Source organism: Gymnoscopelus braueri (genome assembly GCF_963280865.1).
Source record: "Gymnoscopelus braueri genome assembly, chromosome: 5".
Taxonomy (NCBI): domain Eukaryota; kingdom Metazoa; phylum Chordata; class Actinopteri; order Myctophiformes; family Myctophidae; genus Gymnoscopelus; species Gymnoscopelus braueri.
The window spans coordinates 1,213,370-1,236,031 of record NC_137606.1 but is presented as its reverse complement, the minus strand read 5'-3'; the positions used below and the strand labels follow the sequence as shown (position 1 = coordinate 1,236,031).

At 40.5% G+C, this 22,662-nt stretch overlaps 1 protein-coding gene across 3 annotated transcripts in view; it reads left to right on the top strand.

The window, feature by feature from the left end:
* Positions 1 to 9,243: 9,243 nt before the first annotated feature.
* The window catches only part of pak4 (p21 protein (Cdc42/Rac)-activated kinase 4), a 46,535-nt gene continuing 33,116 nt past the window's right edge, over positions 9,244 to 22,662 (top strand). Inside the window, exon 1 of one of the 3 annotated variants that reach the window (XM_080429539.1) lies at positions 9,244 to 9,389. The gene's annotated coding sequence lies outside the window, so the exon portion shown is untranslated. Of the gene's footprint in view, positions 9,390 to 14,707; positions 14,838 to 21,232; positions 21,538 to 22,662 lie in introns of those variants that run through there. The other 2 variants (XM_080429541.1, XM_080429540.1) reach the window with 2 other exon arrangements.

Genomic DNA, 22,662 nt, shown 5'->3' with positions numbered 1-22,662 from the left:
TCTCACTCTACAAATAGGCCTGCCTACACTTTCACTTTGTGCATTCAGCCAGCTTATCCTAGCTGCAGAGCAGGGTGGTGAAATGTCCTGCAGGCTGCAGTGTGTCCTGGGCCAGTGTACCATGAGCGAGAGATCACAGTAAATGACTGCTTTTCAAGTGGAAAAACATAACGCATTAAGCCCTGCAGCGCAACACAGATATAGCAAGGTAATTTTAGGTACAGAGCTGGCTGGGATAAACACGTAGCTGCAGTTTGTGCAAAATTGGTTATGGCAAGAAGTGCTGAGGTAGACAAACTGAAATGCAGCATTCACAGATGGGCCAGGGTCTGCAACGGTGTCAAGATGAGACTTACAAGATGTCTTACAAGTAAAGACTGGTTACAAAAAGATATTTGCATAATTTTTGCATTAGTTGCTACCTTGTTCTGCCATTGTTCCACTATAAGCTTAGATATCTCATTTTGTTATGGCATTCACTTGTTAGTTCAGTTGACAAATGAAGAGTGTCATTCCAAAAGAAGCACTCCTGAAATTCTAGAATCTACTGAATAGAAGAATACTGGTACTGTAGCAGCTTCCTTTCATTAATAGTTGCACTTATTTTCTGTGAGTTAAATCAGATTAATTCAGACAATCAGAATCTTTTATTTCGTCAAAATAAAAGTCTATACTGAAACGTAGCATATGACCATGGCTTAAAAGCAGGGCCGGCCTTAGGACTTTGGTGGCCCTAAGCAAGATTGTTTGTGGCCTCAAAACACTCCCAGCACAACCTCCCAATCACATGCACGCGCACGTGCGCACACACACACACACACACACACACACACACACACACACACACACACACACACACACACACACACACACACACACACACAGGCATAGATTAAAATTAAAAAGGATGGCAAAAAGAATAGTTAAAGCTTGCGTTTTTGTTAATGTAAATATCAGGAGCATTTTTAGGGTCAGACCTTTAGGGGTGCTTCGCCCCTAATGCCTAATTCATGCCTAATTGTAGACTAATTATCAGTAAGTGATTATTCGATTAATTGTCCATAAATGTGCTGTAAATATACCATAAAGCCCACTTAACTTTTTTCTTTTACTCCTCTGCATTTCTAAGACAAATATTATACTTTTAACTCCACTACGTTTACTCCGTTACGTTGTCATTACTTTTAAGTATAGTACAAGTAAGACGGGCGAACGCGGGAAGCGAACGCAGCTCGAAACTGTCCTCTTTTCAACTTGCCATCCGGCCTGATATGCATAAATGACATGGAATTCTTAGATATCCTAATAGATGAACTTGTGTAGATGCTTTTCGATGTGTTATTTTTGACTGTAGCTGCTCTATTTCTGTCAGAGGAGTGTAATTAGTCACCGAGGGGCAGGCGGATTGCAGCCACACTGTAGGGGCAGGCGGACACTGTAGTGCACTCTGGCGCACTCTGGCGGCTGCACACAGGCAGTGCACGCACACACACAGAGCCACAGAGACACCTCACACACACAACCCGAGCACGGTTTCATAGTAAGCTCCACTTGGGCTCCTTCCGCGTTCGCAATCAGCTGTTATCAGCTGATACAGTACAAATACTGTATATACCAAAACTATACCAAAATTGTACTTACTGTGACTGTCCAAAACTGCAATTTTTAATAATTTGACCAGGCTTATAATTCTCACCTGTCATTTGAAGTACCTGTCACAGTCACAGTGACAGGTATTCAATATCGGATCACACTTTTTGATTGCCTGCGAGTTTTTGATTGCCTTTCTTCCTGCTCCTGCAGAAACCATAGAAACCTCGATCACAATCATCACAGAGTGTGATGGCCAATTTACTTCCCTATAAGTCATCTCCTCAACCCTGCTTGGGCTAGTTCCCTCTGTCTAGTGCCAGGACGGTGTGAAATTAATAAAGCTGATCTGCCAGCTCAAGAAATGACTGAATATTTCTCAAGAAGTGTGATCTTCTGAAGTGCCAACGTTCACAGGTTTCTCAATTAGTCTGAACAATTTCTGTGACTATGACGGGCTCCCCGGCCCCCATAGTGGTTGTGGCCCTAAGCAACCTCATAGACTGCTTACAGTATGCCAGCGGCCGGCCCTGCTTAAAAGCCTATAATTCTCTAGCGCCAGATCCATATTTGAGCTTGAAGCTGGTTATAGACTGAACACAACCAAATGTTATTAAAGAGAGTGTACTGTAACTGCACATGAGTCACTCTGCTGTATACATTCATGGAAACATACTGTATGTATGGAGACACTATCATACTCTAATCATAAGAGTATGATGGCGTCTACATATATACAGTATTAGAGTCTAATGGATACAAAACTGAACAAATATCCCGCTGTGCTGCAGTTTGCAGCTAAAGGTGAACCCACTGTTACCACCCATGGACTTGAATGTCTGTCCCACTTCCGCTCTTTATAGTAATTAGCCAGCTCTCTCACTTGGAATGATTGATGACGAGGCAGTGCAGCAGAAAGGCTGCGACAATCCAATCAGAAATAGTCGTTACTCTAACGAAGCGGGCAGGCAGGAAGGGATGGATGCTGTTCAGTTTTAATGGGAAGTCTGCACACCAATGCTGCTGCTGTGCTTTCAAACCCATTCAATCCGGGAACACATCTGTGTGTCATTTTCAGATTTCTTTGGCTATGCCGCGCTATGAGCTTGTAGATCTGCTATTTTTTTTTTAAGAATCTTGAAAATGTGTGCAAATCATTGAATATATATATTTTTAAAGCGAACATTTTTAACTCAAATCTTTGCTTCTGGGGATTCTACAATATTACTTATGTTGCTATAATATCAGTGGTTCTCAAACTTTTTCATGTCAAGGACCACCCAAAAATGTAGGGCCTATGTGGCCGCGGACCCCCCTATGCCCTATCTCAAAATATTTTGTTCCAGGGACCCCTAGAAGCAAAGATTTTAGTTAAAAATGTATATACATATTCAAAGATTTGCACACATTTTCCACGATTTTTCAAAAAAATAGCAGATCTACAAGCTCGTAGCACGGCACTCGGTGCCGCGCTACGAGCTTGTATATCTGCTATTTCTTGAATAGCCAAAGAAATTAAAAAATGACACACAGATGCGTTCCCGGTCTTAATGGGTTAAGAGAGGAGGCTTGGGTGTGGATGTTCATTCAGGATCAGGGAACAAAAGTTGCATGTCTATTACTACTCTTGTTGGACTCTTTGATTCAAAGCAAGCTGCAGCACCATGACTGGGTATGCTGTAAGCACTGATGGTGCGAATAAGAAAGGAACCCCTGGGGCTTAATGTAGTAGTGACCCATGCTCAACCCGCTACTCATTGTGACTTTTATTCAGAGAAGGATGATGACACATTTTTGAGTGCATACGTTTTAGCATGGATTGTCCAAGTGGGAATTGAACCTGTGAACCCGATAAGGAACCTCTAGTCATGGTAGCATTGGAGTCATGTTCAGTGCAATAAACCTCACAACTTTCTCAAATCTCAAGCCCATTTATATGGAATAGATATTTGTTTGAGTGATTCAATGTATTGGTCATGTAAATGGTCTGCATTTTTTTTTTATTAATGCTCTGCATTTCCATAGCGGCTTGTCTAAAGTTCTTTACATTCACCCCTCCACACACTGATGGCAGAGGCAACCATGCAAGGGACCAGTTTGCTCAAGAACAACTTGTGTTCACTGTTCACACTTCCATGCTGGGATAACAACGCAGGCATTATCGTGTGGCTTACTGCCACCACGAAAATCGTCAGTGAATGCATTCAAAATCGGCGTACGTTCACTCATGCCTAAATTGCCAGAATTTCAAGCATGTGTGAATGGGGTTGATGCACAGCCAGGAGGAGCTGGGGATCAAACCGCCGCCACTGCTGCGAGCCAATGCTGCGAGCCAATGCTGCGAGCCAATGCTGCCTTGAATACTTGAAAATGTTTCAATGTAAATGTGGGTGTATAGAACAGAATACAGGGATGGGGTCAGTATACTTCATTTGAATTGTAAATGTAAAATGCAGTTGACTTAAATGTACATGTTTTCCTGTATTAGATATGTGGATTGAATTCACATGTTTTCTTTGGTCTTATTGCTTTGGGCCTGGAGAAATCAATCAGAGGGGAGAACATTTCGTTTTTTAGTGATGGGGCACTGGAATACACAATGGACCTTCCTTTCATTGAACATTTATTCAGCCAAAGTGGTGAACCCATGCCTATTATGAAGAAGATGTTCCTTGAAGGATGAAATCTGCCTCTTGAGGGGAAGAAGGAATTCAACACTGGGACAATAAATAAATAAAACATCACGTGGATGTACCTGGGACGTATCATCAGTGTTGTAGCCTGGGGTCATAGGGTGTTTCGGGTCTGGCAACAACATACACCCTCGCCCAGGTGACCCAGCCGGGGTTTGATCAAGCCCCGACTTACGTCCCAGTAGCTACCCACGGTCAGTCCTATTAGGGAAAGACAGGGCCACTCAGTCCGCTTCTCCGGAACTACTCTGCCGGGACTGGGGGAGGCTCTGGCACGTGGAGGGACTAGGCTGTGTGGATGGCCTCCTGGCCGGGCTCCTCCTTCGTCTCACCAGGTCCAGGACCTGAGCGTTGCACCAGACTCCCCCCGATCCAAACATTTCATTCTGGCGTGATGGTTTCTTGGGCTGTGTGGTAGGCCTACTGCAGGCTCCACTTGCGGCTTGCAAATAGCACCAGAATAAAATGCAACCCTAAACCTAACAGACAGAAATAAACAAATATATACATTTCAATAATATTCTGTAAGTTTGCCTATATGTGTCAAAGTTTCCCACTCCCTGAGCAAGACACTTAAAACTACTTGGGCACTAATGGTGCCCACGACATTGCCTCTAACAGTTAGGATGGGTAAGTGCATCGCAGAGTACACATTTCATGTTTGTACAAATGTACAGTGTCTGTGACACAAAGAAATAACCACACGTGAATGAGTGTTACATGTATACACTCATTCACAGGACTAGTGACAGAAAATAGCCCGCTTGTTCAGCAAAACCAGTCACTGGATAAATAAAGCCTTTAAGAAATATGGCCAACTGTGCAGGAGAAATCAAAGTCTAATTATGTTCAGCACTGCAGTGTCAGCCTGTTCCAAAGTACATTGATCGGCATTGGAATGAAAGCAGGGAAAAGGCGTTACAGAGACTCTGAGCCCACTTTATTCTGCTTACACCCTGGTAGATGGAGCCACCTCAGATAGCTAAGTGTGTTTCGATAGCTAGAATGGCCTGCATCAGCACTTCTGGCATTGAGAATTCTTCCTTTCTTTTTATCTTTTAGTAAAGTAAGTAAAAGTATCAATACTGCAATGTAGAAGTACTCTGTTACAAGTAAAAGTCCGGAATTCAAAATTTACTTGAGTAAAAGTACAAAAGTATTGGCAATTTGGTATCAAAAGGTACTTAAAGTACCAAAAGTAAAAGTACTAAAATGTTTGAAAATAGACGATCTACAAGCTCACAACTTGTCGCATCGCTGTGTTGTGAGCTTGTAGATCTGCTATATTCAAATAGCCTAGGTATAAATTAGGGCTAAAGTGGTTAATGTATGTTTCATAATGTAATCATTTATATCTGCAAAGTAACTAGTAACTAAAGTTTTCAAATAATTGTAGCGGAGTAAAAGTACAATATTTGCCTCTGATGTGGTGGAGTAGAAGTAAAAGTATTGAACATTGAAAATACTCCAGTAAAGTAAAAAATACCTCAAAATTGTACTTAATTACTGGAAAAGGTTATTGGAATCATTTTAGTTTGGCTAGTGTCAGAAAAGTTGCATAATTTTACACAGTGTGTATGTATCTGCCATTAGGGGGCAGTGTTGGATGGGTTAACCACACTCCATAAACATAGCATTAGATAACATACTGTATTTCACCTTCACACTTGCCCCAGCCTTATTGATTCACTTGACCAAGAGTTGGTTTGGACATTACAGCTGTGCTGCTGACCTAGAATAGCAAAGCATGGTGGGGGAGGGTGACAAGAGAGGGAGATAGATGTGGTTGTTTTCATCAACAAATTGAAGTGTGCATGCTCTGTAGGCCTACAAAGCAGGCCTACACAGTAAAAAAATAATTATAAAGAAAAATAACAATGGAATAAATTGAAATAATAACACATTTTAATCAGTTTCAGTGCTTTGACTCTCACATCAGTACCTTCATCCTTGTTTGCTTTTGGGACCAATGGTCTTCCAGAATCTAACCATGCGGGCTGGGTTGGAATGCAGCACAGGACAAACAGAACAGGAATTAGTCAGCAACTCTTCATTGACTGTGGGGGTCTGTCTGTCTCTCACTAGGGCAGTGGTGGAAAAAGTACTCAAATTTTTTACTTAAGTAAAAGTATCAATACTGCAATGTAGAAATACTCTGTTACAAGTAAAAGTCCGGAATTTACTTGAGTAAAAGTACAAAGGTATTGGTATCAAAATGTACCAAAAGTGGAAAGTGCCCATTAGGCAGAATGTCCCGTTTCCCAAGTTTTCAAATGTATAAAATGTATTAAAAATCTTGAAAATAGCAGATCTACAAGCTCACAATGCGTGGCATCGCAACGCATTGTGAGCTATTTTCAAATGGCCAAAATGTATATAAGGCTGTAGTGGTTAATGTTTTGTAACAATAATCAAAATCTACAAAGTAACTAGTAACTAAAGTTTTCATGTAATTGTAGTGGAGTTAAAAGTACAATATTTTCCTTTGAGATGTAGTGGGGTAGAAGTAAAAGTATTGAAATTTGTAAATACTGAAGCAAGTAAAAATTCCTCAAAATTGTACTTAAGTACAATACTTGAGTACATGTACTTAGTTACTTTACACCACTGCACTAGGGGCTGCAGATCACATGTTTGGGCAAAAGATGCTCACCTACACAGTGTTCTCAACCAGTAAATAATCTGTGCTTTTTGATAGTGGGGATGTTGTCCAATCACAGAGAGTCTGCATGCATCCACACCCTAAATTGCTACCATATACAATCTATATGGTCCATCCATCCTCATCCACTCTGAACCCCCTTCCTTTGTCTCCCTCCCTTTCCCTTGTGCATGACCCAATATACTGGAGCCTCCTCTTCCACATGCAGGAGCTACAAAGTCAGCAGCCTCCTGCCACCTCCTCCCCCATAATAGACTCACCGTAAGTAAAAGTACCAAAAATACTCTGTTACAAGTAAAAGTCCAGAATTCAAAACGTACTTGAGTAAGAGTACAAAAGTATTGGCATCAAAATAAACTTAAAGTACCAAAAGTATTGAAAATAGCTGATCTACAAGCTCACAGCTTGTAGATCGCCTATTTTCAAATAGCCTATGTATAAGATAGGGCTAAAGTGATTAATGCATGTTTTATAACATAATAATGTATATCTGAAAAGTAATTAGTAACAAAAGTTTTCAAATAAAAATGTAGTGGAGTAAAAGTACAATATTTGCCTCTGAGATGTAGTGGAGTAGAAGTAACAGTATTGGAAATTGGAAATACTCAAGTAAAGCACCACAAATACCTCAAAATGTTACTTAAGTACAGTACTTAAGTAAATGTACTTACAGTAGTTACTTTCCACCACTGATCTCCACCAGTGCAGAAGCGCTGGTGCTGGTCCTGGGCTGGGCTGCTCCTGCACTGCATTGCTCAAGGCAGAAGTGTCACAGCCCTCTGGTAGCCCTGAATCTACAGGACACAATGGAAACAAGCCCTAAGGGCTTTTTGTGTTATCCTTTTTAGCACCATTGTATAATCGTGCCACTTGTACTATTTGCAAACTGTTAATCAATCAATCAATCAATCAATCAATCAATCAATCAATCAATCAATCAATCAATCAATCAATCAATCAATCAATCAATCAATCAAAAAGGCACAGGGCTGTACTGAGCCCTTTCACCTGTGCTGTGACTCGTTGCCCTTTGCCTGGTTTTTCAGGCATGCATTTGACCAGTGGTGTAAAGTAAGTAACTAAGTACATTTACTCAAGCACTTTACTTAAAGGTAGGGTTAGTGTTATTTTTTGGTAAACATTTTCTTTTGTTAAAAGGTTAGGTTACAATATTCTGATAGTAATCATTGCTACAGAGCGTTTGATCGGTCACAGGGGTCTCTCCAGGTCTTTAGTAAACAGAATATAAATACATTTTCAGGTAGGTGACAACATTTAAGCCAATCAGGAGAGAGCACTGAAAATGCATTTTCTGTTTAATAAAGAGCTGGAGAGACATGGAGACTCCTTTTACTGAACAAACACTCTATAGCAATGAGTACTATGAGAATATAGAGCTATTTAACACTTATTTTAACCAAAGTAAATCCCTTACCCTACCTTTAAGGTATTTTTGGGCGGTGAAACCGCCCCTATAAGTGAGATTTGGAAAAATGTACAAATATCTTGGGCAGTGAAACCGGCCCTAAAAGTGAGGTTTGGAAATTTGTACAATTATCCTGCGCTGTGATTGGCCAATCACAATCTATTCAGGACTGTGATTGGCCAGTGTCACATGACACATGTGCATAGCCCTATATAAGCAACCATAACTTCACAAAAACCATAAATTTGTTTTTGTGAAGTTATGGTTTCGTCCATCATAAAGAGTGTTTCAATAAATGTATTTATCTTTTGTACATGATTGGTTGACTCCATTCAGTATTGTGATTAGCTAGCAAGACACCGCCCACTTCACACAGGGTGTGATTTTTTACCTTCTTCAGTATTTACAAATTTCAATACTTTTACTTCTACTCCACTATAGGCTACATCATGATCTCAGAGGCAAATATTGTACTTTTAGTCCACTACAATTATATGATGACGATTTTTTATGAATTTCATACATTTGAAAACTTGTGAAATGGGACATTCTGCATAATGAGTACTTTTACTTTTGGTAGGCCTACTTTAAAGTACATTTTGATGCCAAAACATTACACTTTTACTCAAGTAAAATTCGCATTACAAAATTTTACTAAATTGCAGTATTGATACTTTTTTACTCAAGTCAAAACATGTGAGTACTTCTTCCATCACTGTTTGACCCACTGAACGAACACACAGACAGAGAGATGTGAGGGGGTGAGGGGGGGAGGGGGGGAGGGGGGGAGGGGGGGAGGGGGGGTAGAGTGGTATGGTTGCCATGGAGAGTTTGAGCGCAACTCCCCGGATGTAGCATTTCCCCCAGTTCAACATGGCGACTGGAAAGTGAGACTTTTGGCTAATGTTACACCGTTTGCGGTTTAAAGTCAGACAAATTATTCCACGATCAGGGGAACAAAAGTTTTAGACCCACACACACCCGGTGGCAGAAAAAAAGTTTATCCCGGACTTTTGAGGTAAGTACATTGTACATTGTGGGTTGAAGCTTGTTGTTGCTTATAGCTTGTGGCGCGTCCCCCCCTGCCTTGTCTAGCATAGCCAGGCAAAACTCATTCAAGAGTTTAGCCCTTTTAGCCAGTGTTGCCATATCGGCTTATTATAAGCGACTTTGGGCTTCTTTTTCTGTGAAGTTATTTAGGCTTGCTTCCAATTGTTCTAATTATTATTTAAATCAGTGGTTCTCAAATATTTTCATAAATATTTTGTGCCAGGGAGCATTTGTGTTGTTAGAATGTTTCCAAATAATATTCCAAATATTCCACATTTTATTGCAAGAGTTTTTTAAATAGCAGATCTGCAAGCTCAGCGTTGTGAGCTTGATGCATATAGGTTTAAAGTGCTCATGTGGCCTCTAAGTTGCTTCCTTTGGGCTTGTTTTCCTAGACCCTGGGTGCTTATTTCTCTCATGAAACATGGCAACACTACTTTTTTTTTAGCTGGTTTCACAATCTGTTGGTGGCTAATGCTATCGGTTAGATCTGTTAAAAAGCTCTGTCCAGCCTCGTGTTTGCCACGGATCGTTATCACTTTGTGTTAGTTCTCTGTGTTGTACGACACGGACTCATTCACACAACTAAAGGGCAGTTCCGTGAACGCATGTAGGAGAATGAGTCACCTATAGTTGCAAAAGTTGTTCAAATAATAGCCACAGCAACAAGGAGCTAACTGGGTTGTCCTCCCGGCTCTTTGCTAAGACCCTCTAAGCTTGCTAGACAGCTTACTGGCAAATCCATCCCAAACCACACAAGCTGGTTTGGGTAACAAAGCCTTTTCTTGTCAGTCATCATTGTCATACCCGACCTGTCACCTTTTTTTCTTCTTTTTTTTAATATGCATGATAATGCAAACAACCCCCAAAAGACTAAGAATTTTAGATACATCACATCAATCATTGCTTTCTTCTGTTTTCACAAAATTGACAAAAATATATAGTGTGGACTAATAGCGATGTGTCAATGTCAGCCTTGTGGCATCATCGAAAGAATGAGGGTATTGCTGATCTTCAGATAACATACAACCTGGAATACTTACTTTACTTTAACTTCCTGGCCTAGTGCACAACTTTTTTTTTGATTTGATTGAATACTTTATTAGACAGAAATGTAAACAGCACGAGGTACAGTCAGACATTTGAGCTTTAACGGATAACACAAAAAAGTCCTGGGGACTTTCCATTGTGGTCCTATGTATTCAAACTCCCTCATAATCATATTTGAACTGGGGACCCCCACCCCCTGACAAGCACTTGGAATGTAAGGTTGAGGCATTCAATTTGGTTTGACTCTGTTCCACAGAGAAATATTGTGAAAATAGCCGATCTACAAGCTCACAACGGCTCGTAACGATCCCCAGGGGGGTCCCCACATGATTTTGGCGGGGGTCCTCAGATGACAGTGAAGTGACAATTTAAGGAATTTTAAGACCTTTTAATACCTAAAAAAAATAAATAACATTCCTGCATCAGAAATAATCAACAAACTATACTATAAAAACTGGTCAAACATTGGCCAAATTGTCAAACAATATAAGAAGGAGAAAAAAAATCCGATCTACATGCCGTTGCGAGCCGTGGCTATTTTCACAATATTTATCTGTGGAACAGAGTCAAACTAAATTGAATACCTCAACCCTCAACTCTTGCATTCCAAGTGCTTGTCAGGGTCCCCAGTTCAAACATGGTTATTTTGTGGGGGGGGGTGTCACGGTCTAAAAGGTTGAGAACGGCCACGGCGTTAGAGAGAGGATGGATGGAGGGATGAGGGAAAGTGAGACAGACTGGGTTCAGTCAGTCAGTCAGTTAGTCAGCAAGGTTGTGCGATTAGTGCTGGGCACTCCACACATTCCTAACATGCCAGAGCTCTGCCGAGGGGGTCACTCACACACACATAACCCCATATCCCAGCAGTGCACTCTACTGAAACTAAACCCCACCTTTTTGGTTTGGAGTCATTGGCAGGAGTCAGACTTCCATCTACCAGACATATTATTGGGTTAGGCCAGTTGATGGTAAATTCTGTTGCATTGTTGGGGTCTTATGAATACATCTGAGCCTCTTGACTTTTGTGTGATGTTAGTATTATAGGCCTAATACATTTCCCCTTGTGTGGTTGTGGTTGGCTGAGAAATAGATGCAACGGGACAGGCAGAGCTGAGCAACAACAACAAAAACAGAAACATTTTAGTAGTTGGTTCATCACTTAGAGAGAATGCCTTGAAAGAAACATGACGTGCATTTTGTGTTTAGCCCTTTCTTGATTGTTGCTATTTAATTTTGTCCTCTTTCTCTCTCATTAAAATTCTGTAAAATGTAAGAATGAAGAATAGATTTTGCATCACTAGCAGGCACAGGGACCTGTTGCTATTGCTGTTCAAGTACCCAGATGGTGTATTCTGGCCTGCGTGTTACGGTTTGTTTTTCCTTTAGAATTTCTGAGACATTGCTTGAGGCACTGCATGGAGTTTATAGTTGCAAAGTTGCAAACAGAGATGTTCTCTCCACTCAGTTTCTTACAGGAGGCTTCAATTAGTTCTACCCCTCCTCTCTCTCACTGTACTGACTGACCTGTTATGTAAAGGCCGGCAAACGTTTTCATGTCATGTAACCTCAAATTGAGCTGCATGTGGACATCCTTTTCATCAGACCACTTATCCAATGAGTTTTATGTTGTCGGATTTATATAGGTTATATTGAATTATACACAGCTATATAGTCCTACTGCAGGGTTGGAGTTTACCATAGAGTGAAAACTGTGATTTAAAAAATATATAGATAATCTGAACAGTAGAATTATTTATATTTATTTTAATGCTATAAATGTCAAATGTATTGTGAACCAAAATATGTGCTGTGGTATGATTCCAAGTAGGGTCAGACGAACAGGAAGTGAAGTTGAGAGGCTAGAGGGTCCAGGAGCAATGTTATCATTGGTGTGGTCCTGACTCCTGACAGAAACTAGGTTCTAATACTATAGTGAGTGATAGGGAAGTATTACAGTAAACAGAGTCCATGTTTGTATTATGATATATGCAGTAGCGTATATGCTTGTTGAAGACCGGTTGTAACAGAAAACATGATTTCTGTTGTTGAGATTGTAGTATAAAGTAAAGCAAGTTTCCGTCTTACTAACTTTGTGTCTAATGGTTTCATGTACATTTCCGAAACTGGAGAAAGCACTTTGTGCAAAGGTAGCAAGTCAATGAGTGAATAGAATATGGGCTTGGGCAGGCTGACTGACTTACATTGCTGTTGGAATGTGAACTTGTGAGGACTGAAGAGAAATCGAGAAGAAGAGGGATAGCTGACTGGCAAAGACTGAAACATTGTTCAAATCTTCTCATCTTCATCCAAAGATCAGGTTGCATAGAAGAAAGATGACACAGGCTTGAGGAAGACTGAGAAGAATGGAATGAAGAGAGAGAGAGAGGCTTGGTTGAGCAGAACAAGTAATGAGAAAATAAGTAAAGTGTAGATGAATGGATAGAGCTAAGAGAGAAAGCAAGATGAATAGAGAGCGAGAGAGAGAGAGAGAGAGAGAGAGAGGAAAAACGGGGCTAGAGCAGTGAGAGATAAGAAAGTGTAGATGAATGTTGGCATTTGAGAGAGAGAGAGAGAGAGAGAGTAGAGAGAGAAATATACTCTGCTAGAGCAGCGCAAGGGATGAGAAAGTAAGAAATTGTAGATGAAAGGAGATCCATCTCCCCAGGCAGGTAGACTGTGTGTTTATGGAGAGTCCAGAGAGAGCGTGAGAGATGGAAGGCAAGGCGCCTTTCTTCTTTCTACAGATTTAGCCTGGTCTGATAGCCAAACAGCCAGACCTCCAGAGAAAACACAGCAGCAGGGCAAGGCTAATACTCTGTAAATGAAAACCTGCAGGGTAGGTGTATCAATTCGTTCTTTCTGCCCGCCCGTCCATCTGTCCCTCCGTCCGGCTGCTGTTTTATCAAGTCACAAATGTTAACGTACTAACTTTTTACTTACGCCTATTACCCCTTCTGGGGCTTAGGCCGTCTACCAGAGTTCTCCACAAATGTTAACGGGTCACACATTGTCCATGTTTAATCTCGTGTTTTATCCACAGGAGAAAAAAAGACTACAATGAAACAGTCATGCTTTTGCTTACCCAACTGAACAATTATAATATGTGACATTGTCTGAAGACAGGGTGTGGAATAACAAGTAGAGGGAAAAACAATTGGAAAGCCAATGAGAGGCATACTATGATACTTTGCCTTTAATGGGGAGAAACTAGAAAGGGGCAAATAAAATCCCTTTTGGAATGAGCACAGCAGCCAATAGTTGCAATAATATAACAATACCAGATCTACGTATGTTTGATCCAGTTGCATCAGCAAGTCCAGATAGTAGGCCAGCATTGTGTTAAGGTGGAGAAAGATTTATAGCCAAATAAAAATAAACTGATAACATTCTACCTACAGCCTCGCTCTGCTGGTATCTGCTATGCAATATGTATCTGTGTTTAAACCTGTGTTCCTCCCGTACCATTGCATTTAAAAATATTTTATCTTTCAGTTACCTGTGAATATGGCTTTAATATTATTGATGGGAGGTTAGTGGCGGTTCCTAAAGTGATCTAGTTTTCTTTCTGCCGTGGCCACATGTTTACTTAAATGAATAAAAAAATGTAAGTAACGTTGAAAAGCTAGTTCGAAAAGTATGTTATTTTTGGTGACACTTATCGTGCAACAAAGTACAAATTAGGCTTATGTTTACATTCCTCACACTTGCGTTTAATAGGTTTAGGTAGTGTTCACTACTAGGGCTGGTAAATCAATATTCGATATTAGAATATTCCTCGACTATAGGGATTTAGGGACAATACAAAAAACTATGTATCAAGTTATAAAAACAAACTTTTTGTTTTTATTGGATCCGAGCACTTCATACATTGTTTTTTGTATTGTCCCTGTCAAATAAACATTTTTTTAAAATATATATATTTTAAATATTGTTATTATTATTATAATCTTTTAATAATAATATTCGAATATATTCGATATTCTGCCAATTTTTAAGACCAATATTCGAATATCATTTCTGAGTAATGTTACCAGCCCTAGTGTTCACACTATGGTCCTTGGAGGACTATGGTCCTCCAAATGTGGGCAACGGCATTTTACCCTGTGAGAAATTACCAAAAGGCGACCACATACGGACTGCTTTTAGAAGGCGCTGATCAGAGCCCCTTTGAGCACTTTTAAAAGTTGAGCCTAGTTTAATATTTTCAGTAATGACAGCTTTTTATCAGCTGTCCAACAGGACTGTACACAAGTGCCATGGACCATCTCTGTCAGCTGTGGCTGTCAGCCTCAGTCACGGAGACACCCACACCACACCCGACTACCACCAGCGCCCCTCCCTCCACCTCTTGTGCCTAACAAAAACGGTATAATAAACCAAGTATTACCTAATATAATAATGTCGTATTTGCTATATTCACCGTGTAGTTGTATTTTCTTAAAGGCATGCATCTTGCAAATTCACAACTGATAAGCGAGCTGTGGTCCAGCTGAGCAGCTTGAGCGTTTAAGTGTGTGAGTTTATTATACTTGTGCACCCAAATGACTTTCTATAGATTCAGTTATACTGTCTGAAATCTGAAGGAGAAATATCAACTCGCGTGAGTGAGACAGAGCGGGGCTCGGCACCTCATTGTGAGCTTGTAGATCGGCTATTTTCAAATGGCTGAAATGTACATAGGGCTGAAGTGGGTAATGTATGTTTTGTTATAATAATCAAAATCTACAAAGTAACTACCGTAGTAACTGAAGTTTTCAAGTAATTGTAGTGGAGTAAAAGTACAATATTTGCCTTTGAGATGTAGTGGAGTAGAAGTAAAAGTACTGAAAATTGGAAATACTCCAGTAAAGTAAAAAATACCTCTCAAGTGTACTTAAGTACAGTACTTGAGTATGTGTACTTAGTTACTTTACTCCACTGGTCCTTACTAGCCACTGTGACCAAGTCGTTATCTCATAATGGTGACAGGCCAAGCTTGATGTTGTATTTTAGATCATGAGGTTGACAAGATGGTGGTTAGAAAAGACAATAGTCATTGTTTGCAGTACTGGCTATTGTGCTCTTCAATGAAGGCTGATAACTATCTTCATGAGGGAAGCTACTGTAGCCTATATGATGCCACATAATGTTGAATGAATCTCTGCTCATTTTGTCTCTGTAACAATGCTCTGTCTGTTCAGGTCAACCAGGCAGTTCCCTGCTGTACTGTGTGCGTGCCGTGCATGCATAGGTGTGTGTGTGTGTGTGTGTGTGTGTGTCATTGTCTGTACTGTAGTATTGTACATGGTGACTGAGCAAGGATTTGTCCTTTGTGCTTGTACGAGCAATGATTTCAATCACAGCCTCACAATCAAGCTAGGACCTGCATGTCCTAGGTGATATGGACACATGCACGCACGCACGCACACGCACACACACACACACACACACACACACACACACACACACACACACACACACACACACACACACACACACACACACACACACACACACACACACACACACACACACACACACACACAGAGAGATAATTCTGGGTAGCGAGCGTATTTCCCCTTAGTTGTTACTGTTTCAGTGCTAGTGAATAGCAGCATGTTGAATTGTAATAGGAGGCAGAACAAGAGGGAAAACAGTTTTTTTTGTGGACGTTTCACAGTGGCATAATACTAGAATATTCTGAGTGACAGAAGAAGGTCTTTTGTTCCAGTCTAGAGAATAGGTTTAGGATTTGACCCAGCAGCATGCAGCCTCTGGGGCCATGGAGAGAACAGTGCATGTGATTAAATGTGTCTATGCAACATTTACTAATACACATGATCCGATGGAAGCGTCCACGCTATTTAGTGACTGTGAATGTTTAGTGACTGTCTTGAATGTTTGAGAAAAGAGGGGTGATCGTGAGATTTGGTACTACATACATTATAATTGTGTAATGTTAATTTATGGCACTGTAAAGGTCGAACAGGAAACCCCCCTTGTTTCATCAGTAAAATAGATAGAAATACCATTAACAATATGCTAGTCAAGTTAACTGTGGCTAACCAACTAACATTCACTGGCCAATGGTAGCAGCATTTGTCTGGTAAGTTTCAATTCACTCTATAGACTTATATTTGGTTATAATGGTCAAACCTGGCTTTTCCTGTAGATCTCCTGTAGTTTGAGTAACATTCGAGTACAAGACCGTGAAATATGTTACCAGATGTTTGATAGCATGTTGACTCATTGTGATGACTGACATTACAGTCAACTAATGACAGGTTCTTCAACAAGAACATCACCTTGGCTTAGAGTTTACTCACGATCTAATGATGTAGTTATGACTGCACGGTGCACGCCTACAGTAACTCCATGATTCATACATTTTCTCCAAACTGAGCTACACAGCAGGCTTTGTTGCTGCTGGCTGAAATGGTCAGATTGTAGGCTAGATGTGTTTCTGTTAACTTGACACAACTAGGCATTAGACAGGTGGCCCTGGGAATGGAAGGTTGTCGGTTCGTAACCCAAATTGTTTTGGGAAAATCTGATCGGATTAGGAACGTTTTCCATTACATCCAACAGCTGCTGTAGAGGTGTACTTGAGCAAGGCACTTAATTGTGTCACTTGCTGTGTACCTCCCCAGGAATTCATGTGAAGCTGGTGTGGGCCAAAAAAAGACCATGTGCTATGTCAACCTTCCCTTGCTATTAGAAAGACACACGGAGAAAGACACTTTTTATTTGTTTGACAGCTATGTGGTTGTCTAACCAGACTTCTGAATCTTTATAAAGGGGAACTAAACCCTAGGTCACTGACTGTTGTAAATTTGCTGCCATCTAAACGTTAAAAATGAAAAGATTTAGGTGCCAATGTGCAAGTATTGACATATTGCCTAGTGTCACCTAAATCTAACATCCATTTATAACCTATCTATTTGGGGCACCGATAGCCGAGTGGTTGGTGCTGCATTTAACTCCTGGGCTCTCCCCTCTCTTTCTTTACTGTGGACTAAAAGGCAGAAGAAAAAAATATTATATATGTACGTGTAATGTGTATATATAAAGCAGTTTTATTTTATTAGCTGCAGTAGTCTTGCTTTCGTCACAGTGTACCACGCTCATCTACCATCTTAGATCTTTATATTAGTTTTAACCTTTGGACAGTGCAGCAAATTCACAAAATTTCCATAGCATTCCATTTCCCTTTAAATGCAACATGCTAGGCAGCCATGTTGGTAGATCGGCTTATTATGCTGGAACTCCAGACTTAATGTGGTTAATGACCTAGCTCCTGTGTGTGTGAACAAAATAACTTGAATGGATTGGTGGATGGTAATGAAACTTGGTGTTGGTGGTAATGATGAGTAGTCTAGTCCTGATGAGATGGTTACATTGTGGGTTGAAAACAAAGGTCAAAGATCAAGGGCACAATCAAGATCAAGGTTAAAACTTACATAATTGGTCATATCTGGATAAAAATGAAATAATTGGGAATTAATGAGTCGCGGAGCTCGAACTGCGCTGCTCACTTGGCTCGTGTGACTCTTTGCTAACCTAAAATAAAATAATGTTTTTTAACACAAATATTAGAATCTTAATCGTTCCATTCCGAGATGAACGAGAAAAGCCTTGAGTAATTGTGCCAGCTCTAGTAGTCGGTGTGTCCAACCAGGATATTTTCTCTTCTAAAATAAACTGTTCTCATGTTTTGGATAGCCAAGTGGTTAGGGCACATACCACAGGGGCACAAAATGCTCTGATCACCAAGTCCCCGGTTTGATTCCGGCCAGCCAGACCATTTGCTCTATGTCATTCTGAACGCTCTCTCCAATGTCAGCTATCAAATAACGTTTTAAAAATGCCCCCCAAAAATAACTTTAATCATATCATGTCTTGAAGTCCTGTCCTGTAAATCACTAGTGTTTAGTTTAGTAGTTGAACTCTGAGTGTCTCAAAGGTTAAAGGTTATAGACTGACCGGGGGCTTGCTGGGAATCCTTGAACTTGTGCTCTTTAATGTCAATGATGTATGTTTGTCTGAGCTGCTGAGAGTGAGCCCAGGGCAAGTTGAAGTCTCAAAGTCCCGTCATGAACAGTCGCGTGTGTGCGTGTGCGTGTGTGTGTGTGTGTGTGTGTGTGAGAAATGTGCAGAGCCTGTCCGTTTGCGTGTGTGAGTGAAATGTGCAGAGCCTGTCCGTTTGCGTGTGTGAGTGAAATGTGCAGAGCCTGTCCGTTTGCGTGTGTGAGTGAAATGTGCAGAGCCTGTCCGTTTGCGTGTGTTTGTAACTATATTTGTATGTGCATGTATGAGCTGTGCTCAGCTCCGCTCCATGATCTCAGTGCCTCCTTTATCATTGACCTTTCCACATTCCACAACCTTCTCCTGGAAGTTGGCGCGGATTGGCTGTGCTGCTGCGTGCTTTGTTTGAACTCAAACTCAGGATTGGACGGTTTGTGTTGTTCCTTGCTCCGATATGCCAACTGTCAAGTGGACCTGTTCCTGCTGTATTTTTACACACTGACTGAACAGCATCAAACAGGCCTTTTCCTTAGGCCTATTGAGATTGACAGCTTGTTGTCAGTTTACAAGGCCCCAAAATAGAGACACTGCTTGTAGCTGCAGGTTAGTCTGTCTGGGACGAGGTTTTTTGTTATAATATAAGGTCTTATAATAAACATATAACCATACTTCAAATAGCCTCATTTCAAGATGTTATTGAAAACAAGGCGCTGTAGGCGGCTTGATCAACACACGGGATCTGAGCAAAGTGGGAAGGATGTGCATGTTTGTTATGAAGATATTTGATGTCTGGGGTAAACAGATGTTATGAAGTGGGCGTATGGAATGAATTTCATATGCAAGGGAAGTCAGGGACAGAGAATTGGAAGTGACTGATCTGATACATCAATATCAAAAATATTTCAAAATGTTTGGCCAAATAACTGCTAAAATCATCTTGAAAGTATTTAGAGTTTAGTGTAGCTGGGATCTGATCAGGATTTTTCCGGCCGATGCTGGACCAGTCACAGATTATTTTCCTCAGGATTGACCGATACCGATTAAAAAAAAAGGAAGAAGAAAATGTTGCTACTACAGTATCTGTACTAGCTGTCTCTTCTTTGAGTTACTCATATCATACCCATATGATGACACTGTCTTTGCAAAGACATTTGGTTTGATTGGTGTGATATGTAATAAATACATAAATATACATTTTCATTTATCAGCTTCAATTTGATAGTGTTCCAGTTCCAATTTGGCTGCTATTTGTTTTTTCTTTCATCACTTCCAATTTCCCTTGTTTATCCTGTAACCTGTATGAGTTTTCTCTCCTGTTGGGATAAAATTCCCAACCTCAAAATGTATTTTCTGTTTACTAAAGAGCTGAAGAGATGGTTTACCGCTGTTACTGAACAAACACTCTGTAGTCTATACAGTAATGATTACTATAAGAGTATCAAGCTATTTAACACTCAGCTTTCACTAAAATATGATTAAAACCCCCTTTAAGTGTGCCCATTATTAAAAACTCTTGAATCAGCTATATGTTTCAATATACAGTATATCAGACACATGCCAAGTGAAGTGACACATTTAGAATTTGGAAACCTCTCTTTTAATTTAAATGAAATCATAAAGGCCAATTCGATTTTATCATTTAGACGATCACCGATCGATCAGCCCTAGTGTTTGTAGATGTCACATGATCTGTAGGTATGGACAAAGACATCCACAACAACCACTGTCAACCAGACAAGTGTTATATGAGAAACCATCAAAAACATCAATACTTACACTTGATGCCACAGTTACAGTTACCTGGCTGAGCTGTTCCCGCTCTCAGACTGAAGTGTTTGGTTAAGATTAAGATTAGCTTGTTTCCATTCGGTGGTGATGCAATAGGAAATATTTAGCCACACTTCCTACCATGCAAAAACAAATCTGCCATATCTTTTAATGCAAATGTTTCCTGCTGAACAGTCCAAAGTAACGAGGGGTTCCTGTTTTATTAGATTGACAATACTAAGGCTTAAATCTGTAGACCATATTGCTCTATAGACAAGTTGCCCAGACATTGCCCTGTGTAACACTGCCTTATGTTGACCTTACTGCTCCCTTACTGTCTCTCCTTGCCATCATTGGTAATACATCGTCATCAAAGATAGACACGGTATTTCACAAGAGTCTGTCTTAAATCATACAGGCTATTAATAGCATTAAATTGAAAAATGCTGTCAGAATCAGCTGTATGCCAATTGCCAAATATCCTCCCGTGACTCCACTATGTCATCTTGTACTAGTGAGTGAGTGCACTCGCTCTCACATGCACAATTCAAAAAATTCAATTCAAAAGAGCTTCTTTGGCATGAGAAAACAAAGGGTCAATGTGTCAAAGAAAGTCTCAAAATTTAATAAAAACTATTTAAGATTTTTTTGGGGGAAAGTGCAGACACACACACACACACACACACACACACGCGCGCGCACACACACACACACACACACACACACACACACACACACACACACACACACACACACACACACACACACACACACACACACACACACACACACACACACACACACACACACACACACACACACACACACACACACACAGGCTCTCCACTACAGTAGCAAGTTCAGTTGAGAGGGGGGGGCGTGTTCTCAATCCCCTGTTTCCCGGTGACGTCATGATACTGGGCCAGAGGAATGCAGCGCAACACTTTTGTACCCAGAGAGAGACATACAGAGAGAGAGAGAGCTTAGTTCAGTTGTTACTATCGCTTCCTCCTCCATAGAACTCTGTCGTGTTCCCTCCAGCAACAACAACACTTTACTATTGACACACAAGGACCGTGGGAATACGGCAACGACTGGACTCGTCGTGGAAATAACTGGAGAATAACTTTTTTTTACGGTGTAGTAGTGTGTACTTTGTTTTTGAGTGTACACTAACACTACTGGTGGTGTTCCGCGTCGCGGTGCTGCTGGTGTTTTGTGCTGCCGGCGACATGACATCAGGTGGATTATAATGGAACGTTGTTGTGATCAACTGAAATAGCTGTGTGATCAACGTAAGTAGCACGAAGTGTTCCACCACGGTGTTGTTCGAATGATAAATAGCTTACTTGTTTATTGTTGGACTGCATGTCTGGACTGTGTGTAATATGTATGGAAAGGAAAAGCCGAGTCAGGCGCCGATTTAAAGGGCTATAAAAAAATCCATTAATCTGGTACTTTTAAGAAGTTGTGAAAATGGCAGATCTACAAGCTCACAGCACGTAGCTTCAGACCGTGTGTAAATTAACCTCCCAAGTTCTCTCTGCCGAAGAAAACACTTCTCTGACCCGCTAGTGGGCCGACATCTCTCCCTATCAGTGGTGTAAAGTAACTAAGTACATTTACTCAAGTACTGTACTCGTAATTTTTTTTTTTTACTTTACTGGAGTATTTCCAAATTTCAGTACTTTTACTCGGAGGCAAATATTGTACTTTTACTAACCAAACAATTATTACAAAACATACATTAACCACTTAAGCCCAAATACATTTCAGCCATCTGAATAATATAGCCGATCTACAAGCTCACAATGCGTCGGCATCTTGAGCTTGTAGATCTGCTATTTTCTAAAGATTTTAATACATTTTATACATTGATATCTTGTGAAATGGGACATTCTGCATAATGAGTACTTTTACTTTTGGTACTTTAAGTATATTTTGATGCCAATACTTTTGTACTTTTACTCAAGTAAAAATTCGTTACCGGACTTTTACTTGTAACAGAGTGTTTCTACATTGCAGTATTGATACTTTTACTTCAGTAAAGAAATTGAGTACTTTTTCCTATACTGTACCTCCCAGTCTGCCAGGATCCAACTGTCAGTCAAAACATAGGAACACAAGTGCATAGCGTGGGAGTGAAATGATTTATCAATGGGCCAGCCTCTTGTTTGTTGAGCTTTTGTTTGTCCAACTTCTGCTGTATGGTAAAAGCTGTGTTTCTCAAACCTTTTCACGTCAAGGGACCCCCAAAATGATTACGTGCTTGTTTGACCCTTATCTGAAAAAGATTCTGTGCCAGCCGGGACCCCCATACAAGATTTGTGTTAAAATGTTTCAAGATTCTTTTTTTAAATAGCCGGTATAGGATAGATATAGGGTTAATGCGGTTAAACTGATTTTGATGCTATATTTGT